Source organism: Pongo abelii, chromosome 5 (genome assembly GCF_028885655.2).
Source record: "Pongo abelii isolate AG06213 chromosome 5, NHGRI_mPonAbe1-v2.0_pri, whole genome shotgun sequence".
Lineage (NCBI taxonomy): Eukaryota > Metazoa > Chordata > Mammalia > Primates > Hominidae > Pongo > Pongo abelii.
The window spans coordinates 13,694,041-13,715,672 of NC_071990.2; positions in this window are offsets into that span (position 1 = coordinate 13,694,041).

Here is a 21,632-nt window from a genome sequence, read left to right on the forward strand (position 1 = left end):
CAATAATAATAATAATGCTAATTTCCTGAGCACTTACTTGTGGTAAATGCGTTACTTTCATTCTTACTCAGGACTCCACATGAATGATCTCCTTTAATCCCTGCAGAAGCTAGTTTCCAAGATGGCTTCCTAAGCCCTTGCCTCTGCATATTCATGCCCTTCTGTGGGGGCTTTCCCTTCAATCTGAGTGGGCCCTTTCGTAACCAACAGAATGAGGCAGAAGTGGTACTGTGTGGCCTTTGCAAGGCTAAATCAGGCCTTACAGCTTCTGCCTTGGTCCCTTAGGATGCTCATTCTGAGAAAGTCAACTGCTAAATACAAAATCCAATTACCCTGAAACCACCATGGTGTAAGGAAGCTCAAGCTAGCCATGTGGAGTAGCTGAGTGGAGAAAGAGATGCCTGGCCAGCCCTCAGCTATTCTAGCCAGATGTGTGAATGTAGAAGCCATCTTGGACATCCAGCTCCTTGTAGCTTGTAGATGGTTTGGGGCCCACCCAACTTCTGAGTATAGCTGCATGTGAGACCCCAAGTGAAAACAGCCCAACTGGGCCCAGCCAACACACAGAATCATCAGAAATAGTAACAAATTGCTATTTTAAGTCACTAAGTTTGGGGGTATTTTGTTACACAGCAATATGCAACTGAAACAATCCTGTATTTATGGTACAAGGTTTTTTGTTGTTGTTTTGTTTTGTTTTGTTTTGTTTTCCGAGACATAGCCTTGCTCTGTCACCCAGGCTGGAGTGCAGTGGCACGATCTCAGCTCGCTGCAACCTCTGCCTCCAGGGTTCAAGCAATTCTCCTGCCTCAGTACAGGCACGCACCACCATGCCCAGCTAATTTTTGTATTTTTAGTAGAGACGGGGTTTCACCATGTTGGCAAGGTTGGTCTCGAACTCCTGACCTCGTGATCCGCCCGCCTCGGCCTCCCAAAGTGCTGGGATTACAGGCGTGAGCCACCGCACCCGGCCTGTTTCTTTTCTTTTCTTTTCTTTTCTTTTTTTGAGACGGAGTCTTTCTCTGTCGCCCAGGCTAGAGTGCAGTGGCGCAATCTCAGCTCACTGCAACCTCCGCCTCCTGAGTTCAAGCGATTCTCCTGCCTCAGCCTCCTGAGTAGCTGGGATTACAGGTGTGTGCCACCACACCCGGCTAAATTTTTTTGTATTTTTAGTAGAGCCAGGGTTTCACCATGTTGGCCAGGCTGGTCTTGAATTCCTGACCTCAAGTGATCCGCCTGCCTCGGCCTCCCAATGTGCTGGGATTACAGGCGTGAGCCACTGTGCCTGGCCTGCTACAAGGTTTTGAAGCTCACAATTAACTCTCCAACATCAATTTTACTGCTTCCTCGCTGTGCCATTTGAGGAACTGACCCCAGTCTACAGGTTCCCCTGATTAGTTTGTGCTAGTAGCTCTCAAACTGTGGTAGCATCATTGTCACCTGAGAACTTGTTCTCAGGCCCTTCTCTGGACCTACTGAATTCAAAACTCCGGCCAGCTGGGCGTGGTGGCTCATGCCTGTAATCCTAGCACTTTGGAGGCTGAGGCGGGCGGATCACAAGTTCAGGAGATCGAGACCATCCTGGCTAACATGGTCTCTACTAAAAAATACAAAAACAAAACAAAACAAAAAGCCAGGCATGGTGGCACGCGCCTGTAATCCCAGCTGCTCTGGAGGCTGAGGCAGGAGAATGGCTTGAACCTGGGAGGCGGAGGTTGCAGTGAGCCAAGATCATGCCACTGCACTCCAGCCTGGGCGACAGAGCAAGACTCCGCCTCAAAACAAACAAAAACAAAAACAAAAAACAACTCCAGCTGAGGCGCAGTCATCTATGTGGTCTGATACGTCCTTCAGGTTATTCTGATGCGTGCTCATGTTTGGGAACCACAGGTGTCTGTACCAGTCATGGTAATCCTATCCCTCCTTGCTAGTGACAACCAAAATGAGTGATGGAGGCATAAGTCTCGAATCATTGCGGTTTAGCAAGGCAGCTTAAAGGGAGTGCCCAGGAAAAATGCGAGTCACAGAAGCATCTGTGGCTGTTTTTTCCAAAGAGGGTCTCAGGAGGTTTAGCATTTATACATTTTCCTGAAGAAAGTGGGGCAGGGCATGAGACAAATGATTACATACTTGTGAGACTTTAGTTGGTGCTCATTTTTCCTAAGATAAGGTGAACATTTGAAGAAAAAGGGAATAGAGGAAGAAGATGTCTGAGGAGGAGTGAAGGTGTCTTTGTTCTGTACCTGGAAAGATAAACTAGTAGTCTTTTGAAAGGGCTGCTTTCTGTTTAGCCCTGAGGGAAGAACACCTAATAGCTGTTATAGAGGGAGGGGTATAATGAGGCGTGTCCAATCTGCCATCCCCTCATGGCCGGAAATTCAGCTTGCAAGTTTCCCTTAGCCAAGAAGGGGTCTGTTCAGTCAGTTAGGGGCTTGGAATTTCATTTTTATTTCTTACTCGTGATTGACTTAGGAATCCAGGCTCAAGCCAATCAGCACATAGCATTCCCTTGATGTCAGTTATTAGTTTGTGGTTAAGGGAGCGGCCCTGTGTCTTTGTGGCAGCCATTCTGACTATGAAGGGAGCCAGCCTTAAAAGGCAGCTGACACTGAGGATGGAAAGCAGAGATGCAGAAAGAACCTAGGTCCTTGACACCAGGGTTCAGTCAGCCTGTCCCATCTTTGAACTTCCAGTTACATAGGTCAATACATTTCCTTCTTGGTTAAACTCATTTGAGTTGGCTTTTCTGTTAGTTGCTGCTGAAAGCACGCTACCAGCTACAGTAAGCATTATAATCCCTACTTTTACACAGGAGAGATTAGTTCAGACAACTAGGAAGCAGATGTGCTAGGATTTTTTTTTTCTTTTGAGACAGAGTCTTGAGCTGTCACCCAGGCTGCAGTGCAGTGGCACAATCTCAGCTCACTGCAACCTCTGCCTCCTGGGTTCAAGCGATTCTTCTGCTTCAGCCACCTGAGTAGCTGGGACTACAGGTGCACACCACCACACCTGGCTAATTTTTTGTATTTTTAGTAGAGACGGGGTTTCACCATGTTGGCCAGGCTGGTCTGGAACTCCTGACCTCAAGTGATCCTCCCACCTCAGCCTCCCAAAGTGCTGGGATTAGAGGCATGAGCCACTGCACCTGGCCCATGCTAGGATTTGAACCCAGGTCTCTGTTGTTAAATCCTACTTTTATAATGAAGCCATCAATGGTGAGATTTGTCCCTTTCCAGAAAGTAGAGGGTTTTGGTGGGTTAGGGTACTAAGAATACAGGCGGGCAGTGGGCATCAGACAGAAGAAGGGACACCATGGAATGAGGAAAAGGTCGGGAGAGAGGAGGGAAGATGCATACAAGACAAATCACTCCTGCTGAAGTCTTTTCTGGGCCGGCCCCAGGCTCTGGTATTTCTTTATGTCCTTAAATCAAATGACGTCTTTTCTCTTCTCCTCTTCCCCAAAATGCAAGACCAACACTGGAAGAGTGGAAAGCCAGTGTTCCTTTGAGGAGGAGGCTGATTGGTCCAAGTAGTTCTATAAACTGCATCCACCCACACCACGCTACTCCAAAGACACTTTATAATCACAAAAGAAACAATCCGGAAGATTCCAGTTGTCAATGCAGCTTGAATTGTAGCAGCAGCAGACCTTGCCCAAAAACATATAACATGGCATAAAGTCAGGATTGTTATAACCTTGGGGATCCCAAGGCTCTGTACTCCTTCCGTGGATGCCAGCGTTTGCGGGGGCTTGTGTCTCTGTTCCGCTACACCGCTGCCTCCAACGCAGGTCTGCTTCATCCCTCCCACCACGTTCCTGCCTCCTCTGGTGCCCCCCTCTGAGAGTCATGTGGCTAATTTTAAACCGTAATCTGAAGCCCAGAACCAGGAAAGTCCCATGGTCCAAGGGTGGCCACAGCTAAAGGACACTTGGGAAACATGACAAAATGCTTTGGAGAAACAAGGCAAACCGGAAGGGGACAACTTTCTCTCCAGTGAGGATCAAGAGTTTAAAATAAGAGCAGATCATCCTTGTTAAAAAATATGACAAAGGGCTTTGTGCTAACTTGAAACTGATTGCTAAGAGAAGCAGATAGTAAGCATTTATTGCAGACTCTGCTGTGTGTGGAGCACTATTTTAGTACTAGGAAGGGACACCTAGTCCTTCCTAGTACTAGGTGTACTAGAGGACAGTCCTTCTGATGAGGTTTAATTATATAAACTAATTTCTTTTCTTTTTTTCTTTTTCTTTTACTTTTTTCATTCTTTCTTTTCTTTTCTTTTTTTTTTTGAGACAGAGTCTTGCTCTGTTGCCCAGGCTGGAGTGCAGTGGCCCGATCTTGGCTCACTGCAACCTCCACCTCCCAGATTCAAGGGATTCTGGTGCCTCGGCCTCCTGAGTAGCTAGGACTACAGGTGCCCACCACCACGTCTGGCTAATTTTCATATTCTTAGTAGAGACGTGTTTCACCATGTTGGCCAGGTTGGTCTCAAACTCCTGACGTCAGGTGATCTGCCCGCCTCGGCCTCCCAATGTGCTGGGATTACGGGCATGAGCCACAGCACCTGGCCTAAATAAACTAATTTCATCCTCCTAAGGACCACACGATATAGGTATTACTATTACCCCTGTTTCACTGAGGAGGAGACTGAGGCACTGAGAGGTTAAGTCATCTGCCCACCGTCATACAGGGTTCAAACCAAGGCAGCCTGGCTCTGGAGGACACACTCCTTGCCAGGACACAAGGCAAGGAGTCCTGAGGAGGAGGAGTCCGTGTTAGCTAACAAGGAGTCCATGTTAGCAGGGGTAAGCACAGAGAAGAATGAGTGGGTCCAGACACCTTCTCAGAGGAAGTCAGTTTTGATAAAAAATGAAGATTGGCTGGGCGCAGTGGCTCATGCCTGTAATCTCAGCACTCTGGGAGTCCAAGGCGGGAGGAATGCTTGAGCCCAGGAGTTTGAGACCAGCCTGGTGCAACATAGCAAGACCTTGTTTCTACTAAAAATAATTTTAAAAATTAGCCTGGGTTTGTGCCTATGATCCCAGCTACTCAGGAGGCCGAGGCAGGAGGACTGCTTCAGCCCAGGAGGTTGAGAATGCAGTGGGCCTTGATTGCCCCATTGGACTCCAGCCGGAACTACAGAAGGAGACCTGTCTCAAAAAAGAAAAAAAGAAAAGAAAAGAAAAAAAAAAAAGATGGAGATTCAGGGCAATGTTGAGAGTGAATGAGAATGAGTTATATTTAAAAAAAAAAAAAAGGAAAAGAAAGGTTGCCCTTTTCGGTCTCTGTCTCTTCTCTCTCTCTCTCTCTCTCTCTCTCGTTCTTTCTTTCGACACGGTCTCACTCTGTCGCTGGAGTACAGTGGCGCGATCACGGCTCTGCCTCCTGGTTCAAGGGATCCTCTCCCTACTGCCACGGCCTCCTGAGTAGCTGGAACCACAGGCGTGCGCCACCATGGCCCGCAATCGTCCCGCCTCGCCCTCCAGGGTTTGGGTTACCGGCGCGAGTCCCCGCGCCTGGCCTCGGTGGCTTGTAATGGCTGTGGGGCGATGCGAATTTGCTCACGGAGGGTCCCGTCCTTGTGCGCTTCGGTGTTAGCGCTCCTGGATGCTGGTCCCGGGGCCTGTGTGCCCCAAGCTCCAGGCTCGACGCGCCTTGGGATCAGAGTTGCGGGGCTCAGAGGACGGCGGAATCGCTGGGCTCGCCGTCCTTAGTTCACCGATGAGGTACCTGAGCTTTGCGGAGATTTTGTGGGGCCCGGACCAGAACCTCCACGCTCCGGAGTCTCAGCCTAGGGTCCTGCGGCCACCCCACGACTCCCTGAACGACCCGGCCCAGCGGCCTGAGAGGGCCGGGCCTGCGACAGGAAGCCCGCGGAGAGGCCAGGAGGCCGCCTCAATCGCTGGGTTCTGAGCACAACCGTCTTGCCTGCCTGGGCCTGGGTCTGTCCGGAGTTTGGGGGAGCAGAGAGGAGGTCGCCAGGGCTCTCCTCTGGCGCGGGTGTCTTGGGGTCCCTGCGTGGCCAAGCGCTGAACCTCCCGCCTGGGGCCACGGAGCTGTTGGTGGCGCCCCCTTCTAGCCCCATGCGGACTCGTTCCCTGGAAGAAGGCTCCCAGTGGACAAGGAGCCCCTGCCTGCCACGCGCGACCGCCAGCCCGCGCCCGCTGCAGGGGGCAGTGAGCAGGCCCTGCCCTGCCTTAGGAACCACAGTGCAGCTGGGGATACGCTCATAAACGGATGATTGCATTTTATTACTATTTTTATTTTTGAGACAGGGTCTCGCTTTGTTGCCCAGGCAGGAGTGCGGTGGCACAATCTCGGCTCACTGCTGCCCCCAACACCCAGGTTCAAGTGATTCTCCTGCCTCAGTCTCCTGAGTAGCTGGGACCACAGGCATGCACCACCATGCCTGGCTAATTGAAAAAAAAAATTTATTTTAGAGATGGAGTCTGGCTATGTTGCCCAGGCTATAAATGTATGGTCTGTTTCTCTCCTTGTGCTGATCAGAAGTAGACTTTGCCCCTCGTTGAACATTTTAAATGTAGGGATGACTAGATAGTTTCATTTCGTTATCACTAAATCCTTTTTTTTCTTTCTTTCTTTCTTTTTTTTTTTTTTTGAGAGGAAGTTTTGCTCTTGTTGCTCAGGCTGGAGTACAATGGCGAAATCTCTGCTCACTGCAACCTCCACCTCCCAGGTTTAAGCACTTCTCCTGCCTCAGCCTCCCGAGTAGCTGGGATTACAGGTGCCTGCCACCACACACCGGCTAATTTTTTGTATTTTTAGTAGAGACGGGGTTTGACCACGTTGGCCAGACTGGTCTCGAACTCCTGACCTCAGGTGATCCACCTGCCTTGGTCTCCCAAAGTGCTGGGATTACAGGCATAAGCCATTGCGCCCAGCCTACTAAATCCTAATAAAAAGTGATTTGGGTTTTAACAGCGACGAAAGCATCTTCTTCTAAGGGAGAGGAGTCAGGAGTCATGGAAGGGGACCCACCACGGTGTCATTTGGACCCCACGCTGGGCCTTCCAGCCACCATCTGTGAGCGCTGCAGTGAAGCACAACATTCTCTGGCTTGGGTTCTTCATCTGTATATTGAAGGTGTAGATGGATAGATGATTTCGGAGGTTCCTTTTAGCATTACTACTTGCTCTTTTTCTTTTTTAAAAGAATGGTGCACTTTCTGAAGTTGTATTTTTTTAATGTCAGCTTTATTGAGACATATTTCAACACACAATTTACCCACTCAAAATGTGCAATTTAATGGTTTTTAGTATATTTACTGAGCTGTGCAACTATCACTATGATTGATTTTAGAACAGTTTCATCACCTCAAAAACAAATCCTGCTTGATTAGCAGTCACCCTCTATTTCACCAGAAGTCCTCCAGTTCCAGGCAACCATAAATCTACTTTTTATCTCTACGGATTGGCCTATTCTGGTGGCACTGTCTCATAGACACGGAAACACACCATCGGCCAGGTGAGGTGGCTCAAGCCTGTAATCTCAGTGATTTGGGAGGCCAAGGCGGGTGGATCACTTGAGCTCAGGAGTTCGAGACCAGCCTAGCCAACATGGCGAAACCCCTGTATAATAAAAATACAAAAATTAGCCGGGTGTGGTGGTGCGTGCCTGTAATCCCAGCTACTCTGGAGGCTGGGGCAGGAGAATCGCTTGAACCCAGGAGGTGGAGGTTGCAGTGAGCCAAGACTGCACCACTGAGCTCCAGCCCAGGCAATAGAGCAAGACTCCGTTTCAAAAATCAAAAAAAAAGAAAAAGAAAAAAGAAAGAAAGAAAGAAAGAAAAAAACACACCACCACCAGAATAGGCAAATATACATTACATTTTTAACTCACAAGAAGTTGGGGTGAAAAGATGGTGTGCCCTGCAAAAGTCCCAATTTTTCTTGTGCTTTTTTAGGATCTGAAGTCCTGCTTTGCTTGAGAAGAGTGGAAGACACTCTTCTGGACTTCTTTGATATCTGAGAGCAGGCAAGAAGGGTTTTACGCAAATAAAGCACAGATTTTGGATGAGATGTGAATGCTCTCAAGGGCCTGGTCAGGATTTGGGTAGCCCAACTTTCTGGGGAAGTTTTAAAAAGCTGCTGAAATTTGTTTTACTTTTTCATGAAGTGTTGCAGATGGTCAACTTGGATGATTAGGAATGAAATATCCCAGGCCGGGCAAAGTGGCTCGCCTGTAATCGCAGCACCTTGGGAGGCCGAAGTGGGAGGATCACGAGGTCAGGCGTTCGAGACCAGCCTGGCCAACATGGTGAAACCCCGTCTCTACTAAAAATACAAAGTTAGCCAGGCGTGGTGGCAGGCTCCTGTAGTCCCAGCTTCTTGGGAGGCTAAGGCAGGAGAATCGCTTGAAACCGGAAGGCAGAGGTTGCAGTGAGCAGAGATCGCGCCACTGCACTCTAGCCTGGGTGAAAGAATGAAACTCCATCTCAAAAAAAGAAAATAAAAAGAATGAAATATCTCAGTTAATGATCATGTCACAAAAGAAGGATACTGGAGGCTGGGTGCGGTGGCTCATGCCTGTAATCCCAGCACTTTGGGAGGCCAAGGTGGGTGGATCACGAGGTCAGGAGATCAAGACCATTCTGGCTAACACGGTGAAACCCCATCTCTACTAAAATACAAAAAATTAGCCAGGCGTGGTGGTGGGCACCTGTAGTCCCAGCTACTTGGGAGGCTGAGGCAGGAGAATGGCATGAACCCGGGAGGTGGAGCTTGCAGTGAGCCAAGATAGCACCACTGCACTCCAGCCTGGGCAAGAAAGCGAGACTTCGTCTCAAAAAAAAAAAAAGAAAGAAAAAAAAAGGGTACTGAAGGCCGGGCATGGTAGCTCACGCCTGTAATCCTAGCACTTTGGGAGGCCAAGGTGGGCGGATTTCTTGAGTCCAGGAGTTTGAGACCAGCCTGGGCAACATGGCAAAACCGTATCTACAAAAAATACAAAAATTAGCCAGACATGGTAGTGCGTGCCTGTAGTCCCAGCTACATGAAGGGCTGAGGTAGGAGGATGGCTTGAGCATGGGAAGCAGAGGTTGCAGTGGACTGAGATTGCACCACTGCACTCTGGGTGACAGAGTGAGACCTTGTCTCAAAAAAAGGGTACTGAATCAAACAGTAAGAAGTATTTAAGGCCTAAACTTTGGGTGAATCTAAGACCCAAACGGTGGGCTCCATGTCAACATCAACCCCTTTATATGAAGATTCCCCAATAAAAATATAAACATTCACAATCACCCTGGGATCTGTATGAAAGATTGATGTGGTATAACACTCGAGAGCTTACGGATATGTCCGTGGGTTATCTACATTCTTCTAATACCTACTACAGTCTGTACCCTAGATATTCAAAGAAGACTGTTCTTTTACTAGGATACTGCATCTTTCTCAGTAAATTCACCTTAGTACCCTGGGGTGGTTGCCAGGGAGGGCACTAACAGAAGTTTGCTTGTTTGGTGGTTGGGTAAGTAATATTACTAGTAATTACTAGCAAAGGATTCCAGTTATTGCATGCAGACTACACATTTTATATGTAGGTATGGGGTTTTACTTTTTATTTATTTATTTATTTATTTATTTATTTATTTATTTATTTAGAGACGGAGTCTCACTCTGTAGCCCAGGCTGGAGTGCAGTGGCATGATCTCATCTCACGGCAACCTCCACCTCCCAGGTTCAGGATGTTCTCCTGCCTCAGCCTCCCGAGTAGCTGAGATTACAGGGGCCTGCCACCACGCCCGACTAATTTTTTTGTATTTTTAGTAGACATGGGGTTTCACCATCTTGGCCAGGTTTGGTCTTGAACTCCTGACCTGTGATCCACCCACTTCGGCCTCTCAAAGTGCCGGAATTACAGGCGTGAGCCACTGCGCCTGGCCAGGGTTTTATTGTTTAGAAAATATTTTCATGTATTTGACCTCATTTGATCCTTACCACATGTGATCAGCCAGGTAGGGTATCTATTCCCTGGAATCAGAATGCTTAGGCTTGACTCTGAAGTCACCATTTATTAGCTATGTGTTCTTGGGCAAGTTACTTCAACTTTTTTATTACTTTTTTTTTTTTGAGCCAAAGTCTCACTCTGTCACCCAGGCTGGAGTGCAGTGACACAATTTCAGCTCACTGCAACCTCCACCTCCTGGATTCAGGTGATTCTCCTGCCTCAGCCTCCCGAGTAACTGAGATTACAAGTGCACACCACTGTGCTTGGCTAATTTTTATATTTTTAGTAGAGACAGGATTTTGCCATGTTAGCCAGACTGGTCTTGAACTCCTGACTTCAGATGATCCACCTACCTCGGCCTCCCAAAGTGCTGGGATTACAGGCATGAGCCACCATGCCAGGCCCACTTTCTTCTTTCTTTCTTTCCTTTTTTTTTTTTTGAGTAAATAGAGATGGAGTTTCCCTATGTTGCCCAGGCTGGTCTCAAATTTCTGGGCTCAAGGGATCCTCCCACTTCAGCCTCTCAAGATGTTGGGATTATAGGTGTGAGCCACCTCATCCAGTCTACTTAAACTTTCTATACCTCTGTATCTTCATCTGCAAAATAGAGATCACTATAGTACTTAACTTCATAGGGATGTGATGAAGATTAAATGAGATTGTGATTACTTTAAAACTATGCCTGGGCCGGGCATGGTGGCTCACGCCTGTAATTCCAGCACTTTGGGAGGCTGAGGCGGGTGGATCACAAGGTCAGGAGTTCGAGACTAGCCTGGCCAACGTGGTGAAACCCTGTCTGTACTAAAAATACAAAAAAAAAAAAAAAAAAAAAAAATTAGCCAGGCATCGTGGCAGGCACTTGTAATTCCAGCTACTCGGGAGGCTGGGGTAGGAGAATTGCTCGAACCCGGGAGGTGGACATTGCAGTGAGCTGAGATCGGCCACTGCATTCCAGTCTGGGTGACAGAGCAAGACTCTCTCTCGGAAAAACAAACAAACAAACAAACTACGTCTGGAGGCCAGGTGTGGTGGCTCATGCTTGTAATCCCAGCACTTTGAGAGGCCAAGGCAGGCAGATAGCTTGAGCTGAGTTTGAGACCAGCCTGCGCAACATGGCGAAACTCCTTCTCCACCAAAAAATACAAAAAATTCGCTGGGTGTGGCGGTACATGCCTATAGTCCCAGCTACTTGGGAGGCTGAGGTGGGAGGATTGCTTGAGCCAGGGAGGTGGAGGCTGCAGTGACCTGAGATCTCTCCACTCCAGCCTGGGTGACAGAGCGAGACCCCAACCCGCACCAAAACAAAAAACAAACAAAAAACTACGGCTGGAATACAGTAAATAAATGCTCTATAAGCATTCCTATTATAATTATTGTTGTTGTTTTCGAAACGTAAGGACTAAGGTGCTCTGGACTGAATTTGTGTTCCCCCAAATTCCCGCGTTGAAACCCTACTCCCCATTGTGATGGTATGAGGAGGTGAGTAGGTCATAGGCATGGAGCCCTCGTGATGGGATGAGTGCCCTTATAAGAAGAGACTCTAGGCAGGGCACGGTGGCTCACGCCTGTAATCCCAGCACTTTGGGAGGCCGAGGCAGGCAGATCACAAGGTCAGGAGATCGAGACCATCCTGGCTAACACAATGAAACCCCGTCTCTACTAAAAACACCAAAAATTAGCCGGGCGTGATGGCGGGCGCCTGTAGTCCCAGCTACTCGGGAGGCTGAGGCAGGAGAATGGCGTGAACCCGGGAGGCAGAGCTTGCCGTGAGCCGAGATCGCGCCCCTGCACTCCAGCCTGGGTGACAGAGCAAGACTCCGTCTCAAAAAAAAAAAAAAAAAAGAAGAGACTCTAGAGAGCTTGTTTCCTCCGTCTCTCCACTCCGTGTGAGGACACAGCAAGAAGACAGCCATTTGTGAAACAGGAAGTGGGCTCTCACCAGACACCAGATCTGCCAGCCAGTACCATGATTTCAGATTTCCCAGCCTCCAGAATTGTGAGAAATAAATGTTTGTTGTTGAAGCCACCCAGTCTACGGTATTCTGTAATAGCAGCCCGGACTGACTAGGACTTAGGCTTGGCAAGGTCAAATGGTTTTCCCAAGAGTGCAACAAGTGGCAAGGCGGGGAGCCACGGCCAGGGCTCCTGACTCATTGTATTCGCAGTGGTCAAATATCTGCCTGTAAAAACTGGGTTTTAGCAACCGTAACAAGATATCATGCTGCTAAAACAAAATAATCATGGTTTTGTTAAGTCTCAGGAAAAAGGTAATAGGTACAATTTTCTCCATCTTAAATGTTTTCCCATGGAGTTCTAAGCTTTGGAGATTTGCTACTGCTTGCCTACTAGCACTTGCTGGTGCTTACAACCAAGCAAAGGCATTCACATACATTTTTTCTTTCTTTTCTTTCTTTCTTTCTTTTTTTTTTTTTTGAGATGGAGTTTCGCTCTTGTTGCCCAGGCTGGAATGCAATGGCGCAACCTCGGCTCACTGCAACCTCCACCTCCCAGGTTCAAGCGATTCTCCTGCCTTAGCCTCCCAAGTAGCTGGGATTACAGGCATCCGCCACCACGCCCAGCTAATTTTTGTTTTTTTAGTAGAGACAGGGTTTCACCATGTTGGCCAGGCTGGTCTCGAACTCCTGACCTCAGGTGATCCGCCCGCCTCGGCCTCCCAAAGTGCTGGGATTACAGGCGTGAGTCACCGCGCCCAGCCCACATACATTTTTTTCTTTCTTTCTGTTTTTTTGTTTGTTTTGAGACAGGGTCCTGTTCTGTCACCCAGGCTGGAGTGCAGTGGCATGATCAGAGCTCACTGTAGCCTTGACCTCCTGGGCTTGAGTGATCCTCCTGCCTGAGCCTCCTGCCTGCGTCATCACACCCACTTAATTTTTTTTTTTTTTTTTGAGACAGTCTTGCTCTGTCCTCCAGGGTGGAGTGCAGTGGCGCGATCTCAGCTCACTGCAAGCTCTGCGTCCCGGGTTCACACCATTCTCCTGCCTCAGCCTCCCACGTAGCTGGGACTACAGGTGCCTGCCACCACGCCTGGCTAATTTTTTGTATTTAATTTTTGTATTTTTTAGAGGTGGGGTTTCACCATGTTGTCCAGGCTCATTCACACAAATATTAATAGGGAAAGCTCAAAAAATTAATTCATGACTGCCTATAACCCCTGCCTCCCTGCCTTAAAAACCCTTACCTATACGCCTCAGATCTTAAGCATAAGCTGCCTGATTCTCCTTGCTTAGCACCCTACAAATAAATGCCCCACTTTCTCCCACTACAAGCCTCGATACAGATATTTGACCTTACTACACAGGGCAAGTAGACCCCAGTTCCGCTCGATAACACTCCCTTCCCTTTAAAAGGGGCAGGAGTAGTTCAACAGCTTTTTTGTTTTCATAAGTATCCAACCTTGTGGTTTAATTGCATACTCGTATCATAGCTGTATTTTCTGTTCCTAGGTTGGATGAAGGAATCAGATACATAAGTAATTTGCAGCATCCCACAAATTCAGTAGAGGACACGATGACTTCTAGGTTTACCACCCTATGAATAAGGCCGAGGGCCCTTACCAACCACGAATAAGCCACAGTCATCCCTTACCAACCACGAATTCTACCAAATATAGATTGATTTTAGTACTCTTTTCCCATAATCATGCAAATTTCAGACCAAGTACATATGATCTGAGTTATTCTTGTAGGTGATAGAAAAGATGGAACCAGGAAGCTGGAAAAAGGAGAGGGGTGGTGTGCAGGAGTACATACTTTTGCCATGCACCCACCCTAAGGCAACAGAAGCAAAAGAAACAGGTGTTAGAATTCTACTCTTGCCCCTTTTAAAGGGAAGGGAGTGTTATTGAGCCGAACTAGGGTCTACTTGCCTGGTGTAGTAAGGTCAAATATCGATATTGAGGCTTGTAGTGGGAGAAAGGGGGGCGTTTATTTTATTTATTTATTTATGACAGATTTTTGCTCTGTCTCCCAGACTGGAGTGCAATGGCGTGATCTCTGCTCACTGCAACCTCTGCCTCCTAGGTTCAAGCGATTCTCTTTCCTCAGCCACCCAAGTAGCTGGGATTCCAGGCGCGTGCCACCACACCGAGCTAATTGTTTGTATTTCTAGTAGAGATGGGGTTTCACCATGTTGGCCAGGCTGGTCTCAAACTCCTGAACTCAGGTGATCCGGGGATGTTTATTTGTAGGGTGTCAAGCAAGGAGAATCAGGCAGCTCATGCTTAAGACCCGAGGCTTACAGGTAAGGGTTTTTAAAGGCGGGAAGGCAAAGGTTATAGGCAGTCATAAATTAATATATGGAGGCTACATGCTGACTTCTCATATAAAGGAGGACATCTCGATGTGAGGACCCACAGGTCATAGGTGGATTTAAAGATTTTTTGATTTGTAATTGGTTAAAAGGAGCTTTGTTTAAAGATTTGAGGTCAGTAGAAAAGAATGGTAGCTCTGGCTCGAGCGTGTGACCCTTTGTAGGCTGCTCAGGAAGAAATTTAGAACAAAGAACAGTGGTTACAGTTTAGCCATCAGTTCCCCCTTGTTTGAGGTTTAAGTGCCAGTGGATCCATTCGGTGGGGATCTGAGTTTCTGAAAAACAACCGAGGGATATATGCTCACATGTTATCTTTAGTTTTTGTTGTTGTTGTTGTTTTGTTTTTGTTTTGAGACAGTCTCGCTCTGTCCCCCAGGCTGGAGTGCAATGGTGCAATCTTAGCTAACTGCAACCTCCACCTTCTGGGTTCAAGCGATTCTCCTGCCTCAGCCTCCCGAGTAGCTGGGTTTACAGGCGCCTGCCACCATGCTTGGCTAATTTTTGTATTTTTAGTAGAGACGGGGTTTCACCATATTGGTCAGGCTGGTCTCGAACTCCTCACCTCAGGTGATCACCCACCTCAGCCTCCCAAAATGGTGGGATTACAGGCGTCAGCCACCGCACCTGGCCGTTATCATTAGTTTTTATAGGGAACCAAATATCTCATGACTTTAACTTTTTTGGCTGTTGTTTCTTTAATTTTTTGCTTATTGTTCATTTTTAGGGCTTGTTAGGTGCCTGGAATTTATTTATTTATTTATTTATTTATTTATTTATTTATTTATTTTTTGAGACAGAGTCTCGCCCTGTCGTCCAGTCTGGAGTGCAGTGGCTCAATCTTGGCTCACTGCAACCTCCGCCTCCTGGGTTCAAGCAATTCTCCTGCCTCAGCCTCCCAAGTAGCTGGGACTACAGGCGCATGCCACCGTGCCCGGATAATTTTTGTACTTTTAGTAGAGACAGGGTTTCACCATCTGGGTCAGACTGGTCTCGAACTCCTGACCTCAGGTGATCCACTTGCCTCGGCCTCCCAAAGTGCTGAGATTACAGGCATGAGCCAGCACGCCCAGCCTGGAATTTTTCTTAAGTAACTAAATACTTTAAAAATTTTTATTTTATGTGGAGGTTGGTAGGCCTCTAAGGGGTTCCTGCTCCGTCTTAGGAGTTGTACCTAGGTTATGCTACTCTTATTTAGTTAAAACAATATGGCAAAGCCAACACTATACAAGGGGACTTCAAAAAGTTCATGCAAAATGCATATTATGAAAAAAAAACTATGTATGGATTTTAATATGTTTTTGCACCAACATAAACACACACTAACTTGTTGTAACGTGTCTGAATAGAACCTAGTTTGAGGCACGAAGAAGGATATTACATCAATTTGAAAACAGGCTGGGCATGCCGGGTGTGGGGGCTCACACCTGTAATCCTAGCACTTCAGGAGGCCGAGGCGGGTGGATTACAAGGTCAGGAGTTTGAGACCAGCCTGGCCAACATGGTGAAACCCCGTCTTTACTAAAAATACAAAAATTAGCTGGGCGAGGTGGTGCGTGCCTGTAATCCCAGCTACCTGAGAGGCTGAGGCAGAAGAACTGCTTGAACCTGGGAGGCAGAGGCTGCAGTGAGCCAAGATCGTACCACTGCACTCCAGCCTGGGCAAGAGTGACACTCTGCCTCAAAAAGAAAAAAAAAATTAAAAAATTAGCCAGGCATGGTGGTGCGTGCCTGTAGCCCCGGCTACTCAGGAGGCTGATGTGGGAGCATCGCTTGAGCTCAGAAGGTCGAGGCTGCAGTGAGCCAAAATCTCGCCACTGCACTCCAGCCTGGGTGACAGAGATAGACCGTGTCTCAAAAAAACCAAAAAACAAAAAGCAGAGGCCAGGCACAGTAGCTCACTCCTGTAAATCCTAGCACTTTAGGAGGCTGAGGTGGGAGGATTACTTGAGGCCAGGAGTTCAAGACCAACCTGGCCAACAAAGCGAGACCCTGTCTCAATTTATTTTAAATTAAAATATTAATTAATTAAATTTTTTTTTTTTTAAAGAAAATAGGCTGGGCACAGTGGCTCACTCCTGTAATTGCTTTTGGGAGGCCAAGGCAGGAGGACTGCTTGAGCTCAGGAGTTTGAGACCAAACTGGGTAACATGGCGAAATCCTATCTGTACCAAAAATACAAAAAAGCCAGGTGTGGTGGCACGCCTGTAGTCTCAGCCACCTCGGAGGCTGAGACGGGAGGATGGCTTGAGCCTGGAAGGCAGAGGCTACAGTGAGCTGAGATTGCACCACTGCATTCCAGCCTGGGCAAAGGAGCAAATCCCTGTCTCAAAACAAAAAACAAAAAACCTGTAAAGGGCACCCAATTTTCTTCAGTTAATAATAGAAAAAAGACTGCATTGATATGGTTAAGTTCCCAGGACCCTCAGTTCCTTAAGGATGGACTACATGGCTGGTATCATTGCTTACAAGAGTGTTGACCTTGATGAAGCTTATATTGAGAAATAAAGTTTATACTTTTAATTTTTATCTTCTAGTTCCATTTTTCCACAAACTTTTTGAAGTCCCTTCATATAAATCAGTGAGTTTTGAGAAATGCCCAAGTGTGTATGTGGATTTTTTTTTTTTTTTTTTTGAGACAGGGTCTCACTCTGTCATCCAGGCTGGAGTACAGTGGCACAATCATGGCTCATTGCAGCCTTGACCTCCCAGTCTCAAGTGATCCTCCCACCTCAGCCTCCTGAGTAGCTGGGACTACAGGTGTGAGCCACCACACCTGGCTAATTTTTGTATATTGTGTATACAAATATACAAAAGACAGTGTTTCACCATGTTGCCCAGGCTGGTCTCGAACTCCTGAGCAAAAGCCATCCACCCACCTTGGCCTCTCAAAGTGCTAGGATTACAGGCATGAGCCTCTGCGCCCAGCCTATGTGGATTTTTTTTTTTTTTTTTTTTTTTTTGAGATGGAGTCTTGCTCTTTCGCCCAGGCTGGAGTGCAGTGGCGCGATTTCGGCTCACTGTAACCTCCGCCCCCTGGCTTCAGCCCCCCGAGTAGCTGGGATTACAGGTGCATGCCACCACTCCTGGCTAATTTTTGTATTTTTAGTAGAGGCGGGGTTTCTCCATGTTGAATAGGCTGGTGTCGAACTCCTGACCTCAGGTGATCCACCCACCTTGCCTTCCCAAAGTGCTGGGATTACAGGTGTAAGCCACTGTGCTGGACATGGATTTTTTGGTTAACTCTTTTTTTTTCCCCTCAACCATCTGAGTTAATCCAGAACTATAGTGGGATCCTAGAAACTAGTCATAACATTAAAAAAAAGTGATTTAAGATTCGGTAGAGAGCTGGTAAAATTATGTGAAACAGAATGAACTGAAATTACCACATGACACTGGCAATCAAAGGAGGGGACATTCTGCAGTATTTCCAGCTACTAAGGGATGGCAACTTAACACTTGCTGTATGGTTCTCTTTAGTGTGCAGCCTGTGTTTTATTTTTGTGAACCTTGTAACCAATGCTGATGAGTGCCAATCCAAAAACCACTTCCAACTTTCTTCTTCCTTGTTCACCTCCTACCAGAGAAGCGGAAAAAGCTAAAAATTCCATTTTGCAACCAGTCTGTGTGACCCAATCCTGTTCTATGAGACACGCGGGGGTTTCTGTGGCAGGGAAGATTCTGGAAAAGATTTTTCTCCCTATTTAAAGGAGAGAGACACATGAGAAGGGCCCTTTCACACCTCCCTCCCTTCTTGCTAGCACCCTCCTCTGGGTGCTATCATGTGAGGATGTGATGCCTGGAGCGGTGGCAGCCCCCTTGAGATCAGATAAACCCCCAGCCTGAAGCTGAAAGCTGACACGTATAGGAAGATAAGAATGGAAAGAACAAAGGAGCTCCAATCCTTGTAGGCACTGTTGAGCTGCCAATCCAACCCTGAGGCTCACCCATTTTAGACTTAAGAAACAGAAGTTCTTAGGTGTAAGCCACTGCTCATTTCACATTAACTGCAGTTGAGAGCATCCACAGGATACAAATGTCAACAAAATATATGTAAGTGTTTTCATGAGGTCACTGTGTTATCTTGATCCTCCGGGCCTCCATCTTTTCCTCACGAAGTCTGTTCAAATTTTCATAGAGATTCTTTTTTTTTTTTTTTTTTTTTTTTGAGACAGAGTCTTACACTATTGCCTGGGCTGGAGTGCAATGGCATAATCGCAGCTCACTGCAACCTCCGCCTCCCGGGTTCAAGTGATTTTCCTGCCTCAGCCTCCCGAGTAGCTGGGATTACAGGCACCTGCCACCATGCCTGGCTTATTTTTTTGTATTTTTTAGTAGAGATGGGGTTTCACTCTGTTGGCCAGGCTGGTCTTGAACTCCTGACCCTGTGATCCACCCACCTTGGCCTCCCAAAGAGTTGGGATTACAAGCATGAGCCACTGCGCCCGGCCTCACAGAGATTCTTGAGGTTAGAGAGACACACTGCCTATTACAGCGCCCCTCAGAAGGCTGTGAGGTTCATGCGCTCCAGAAAATACTACACAAATGTAAAAGACAAATAGTAACAAAATACTTCTGTGTTAGGAAAAGACACTGACTTTCATGCTGTAGGGGACAAGATGCTATGAAGCAACTGTGTCTTTTCCGCTGGGGGAATGAGCACTGTGAAGCCTGGAGGTGGCAGAGCAGGAAGTATATTTAAAACCTTTGTTGTTAAGACATTAACTGCAGAAATGCCACACTAAGCTGAAACTGGGTGTGCCTCTTCCTGGCTTTAACATTAAGCTGACCTGAACCTTCAGAATCATGGACAACTAATCAGAGTTTACCGAAACAGAGTATGTGCAAAACAAAAACAAAACCAAACAAACAAATTAGTTTAAACTGAAAGGGCAAGTTGGGACCTTATAAAATGCCTACATGTTTCAACTATTCATTGCGGAAGGTGTTGCCTAAAAATACTTATCTGCATATTTGTGATATGTAAAAGAAGATCTAAATCTCACTGATCTCTATTTAAGGATGCTGATGCTTACACCTTGGTGGCTGACAGTGGCCACCCCAGCCCCTCTGTAGTGTCCCAAAGGCCACCCTCTTTGGGTCCTTGGCAAGAACCTCCTACAGAAACTGCCGAGTTAAGGTGGAGACAAGATGGGCAGCAGAACAACTGGAGGAGCTCTGCTGTGGGATGCCAGAAAGAAAGCTGTTTCTAGAAAATGCCTTTAAGACAATCTTCTTAGTTTTAAAGAAATCAGCCAGGCGTGGTGGCTCACGCCTGTAATCCTAGCACTTTGGGAGGCTGAGGCGGGTAGATCACCTGAGGTCAGGAGTTCGAGACCAGCCTGGCCAACATGGTGAAACCCCGTCTTTACTAAAAATACAAAAAAATTAGCTGGGTGTGGTGGCGGGCACTTGTAATCCCAGTTACTCAGGAGGCTGAGGCAGGAGAATCGCTTGAATCCGGGAGGCAGAGGTTGCAGTGAGCCGAGACGGCACCATTGTACTCCAGCCTGGGCGACAGAGCGAGACTCCGTCTCAAAAAAAAAAAAAGAAAGAAAGAAAAGAAAAAGAAATCATGGCTGTGAGTGGTGGCTCACGCCTATAATCCCAGTACTTTGGGAGGCTGAGGTGGGCGGATTACTTGAGGTCAGGAGTTCATGACCAGCCTGGCCAACATGGTGAAACTCTGTCTCTACAAAAAATACAAAAATCAGCCGGACGTGGTGGCAGGCGCCTGTAATCCCCAGCTACTTAGAAGACTGAGGCAGGAGAATTGCCTGAACCCGAGAGGCAGAGGTTGCAGTGAGCCGAGATCGCAACACTGCACTCCAGCCTGGGCGACAAGGGCAAAACTCCATCTCAAAAAAAAGAAAAAGAAAAACAAATAAAAAACTCAAGGCAGAGAAAAAGTTTTTAGTTTGTTCCCCTACCACTGATGTGAAATGGGGACTTAGGGGAGATGTGGAAGGATGACTAAAATCTAACACATTGCCCACCATTTTTTAAATTGAAGGTTGAGTTTGCAAATCATTTACTGCCTTTGCCTACCTCATCTGCTAGTTGCCTTCTGCAAACTTTGCAGTTCCCCCTCAAGTCTAGTTTATTTGATTCTAACTTTGGTACAAGATTTCTGGTTGGAGAAAATGAGATGTACCTGAAATTTCCAGGCTACCATTCATTCATTCACTTTAGATACAGGGTCTTGCTTTGTGGTCCAGGCTAATCTCGAACTCCTGGCCTCAAGTGATCCTCCTGCCTTGGCCTCCCAAAGAGCTGGGATTACAGATGTGAGCCACCATGCCCAGACTTGTATTTAATTTACCCCCTTTTCTGAGGTGTTCCTTTCCTCTCCTCCTGAGCAGGTATTAATTACACTGAAGATCAACCCACACAGGCTGACTTAAGAAGGGCTCAATTTTTTGGAGGTGGGGAATTTGCTCAATAGGCCCTCAGGGAAGGTGAAGTATGCATCCCTCTGAGGACGCTTCTGCTTCCTGTGACCCCAGCTGCTTGCTTTAGATACTTCCTTCCCAGGCTTTTTCAGGGTGGAGCTCACTAATCATTAAACTGTCAGGGGACGTACTGGGTATTTCCTGCAGACACACAGGCTCTCTGTGCTTGAAGAAGTAGGTCTAGGAGGATTATGCCCTCCAGAGAAAAAGCGAAGGTAAGAGGTGCAGAGGGGAATTCTCACAATGGCATTTTTTTGGTCCTTCCTGAACCTTGGTTACATAAGCCAAAAAAGGATATTCTTTTTTCTGCTCAAGCCAGCCTGATTTGGATTTCCATGAATCCTTATAGCTATTTTTATTTTATTTTGAGACAGGGTCTGGCTCTGTCACCCAGGCTGGAGTGCAGTGGCACAACCACAGCTCACTGCAGCCTCTACCTCCTGGGCTCAAGCCATCCTCCCACCTCAGCCTCCTGAGTAGCTGGGACTACAGGTGTGTGCCACCACATCCAGCTAATTTTTCTATTTTCTGTAGAGACAGGGTTTTAGCCAGACTGGTCTCGAACTCTAGGGCTCAAGTGACTCACCCGCCTTGGCCTCTCATAGTACTGGGATTACAGATAAGACCAACCACGCCCGGCCAGATATTTTTTAAAATTGTGTATTTCTCAGCCAGGTGCAGTGGCTCATGCCTGTAGTACCAGCACTTGGGAGGCTGAGGCAGGAGGATGGCTTAAGCCTAGAAGTTTGAGACCAGCCTGGGCAATACAGTGAGACACCATCTCTGCAAAGAATAGAAAAAAATTAGCTGGGTGTGGTGGCGCATGCCTGTGGTCCCAGCTACTTGGGTCCCAGGCTGAGGTGGGAGGATCGCTTGAGCCTGGGAG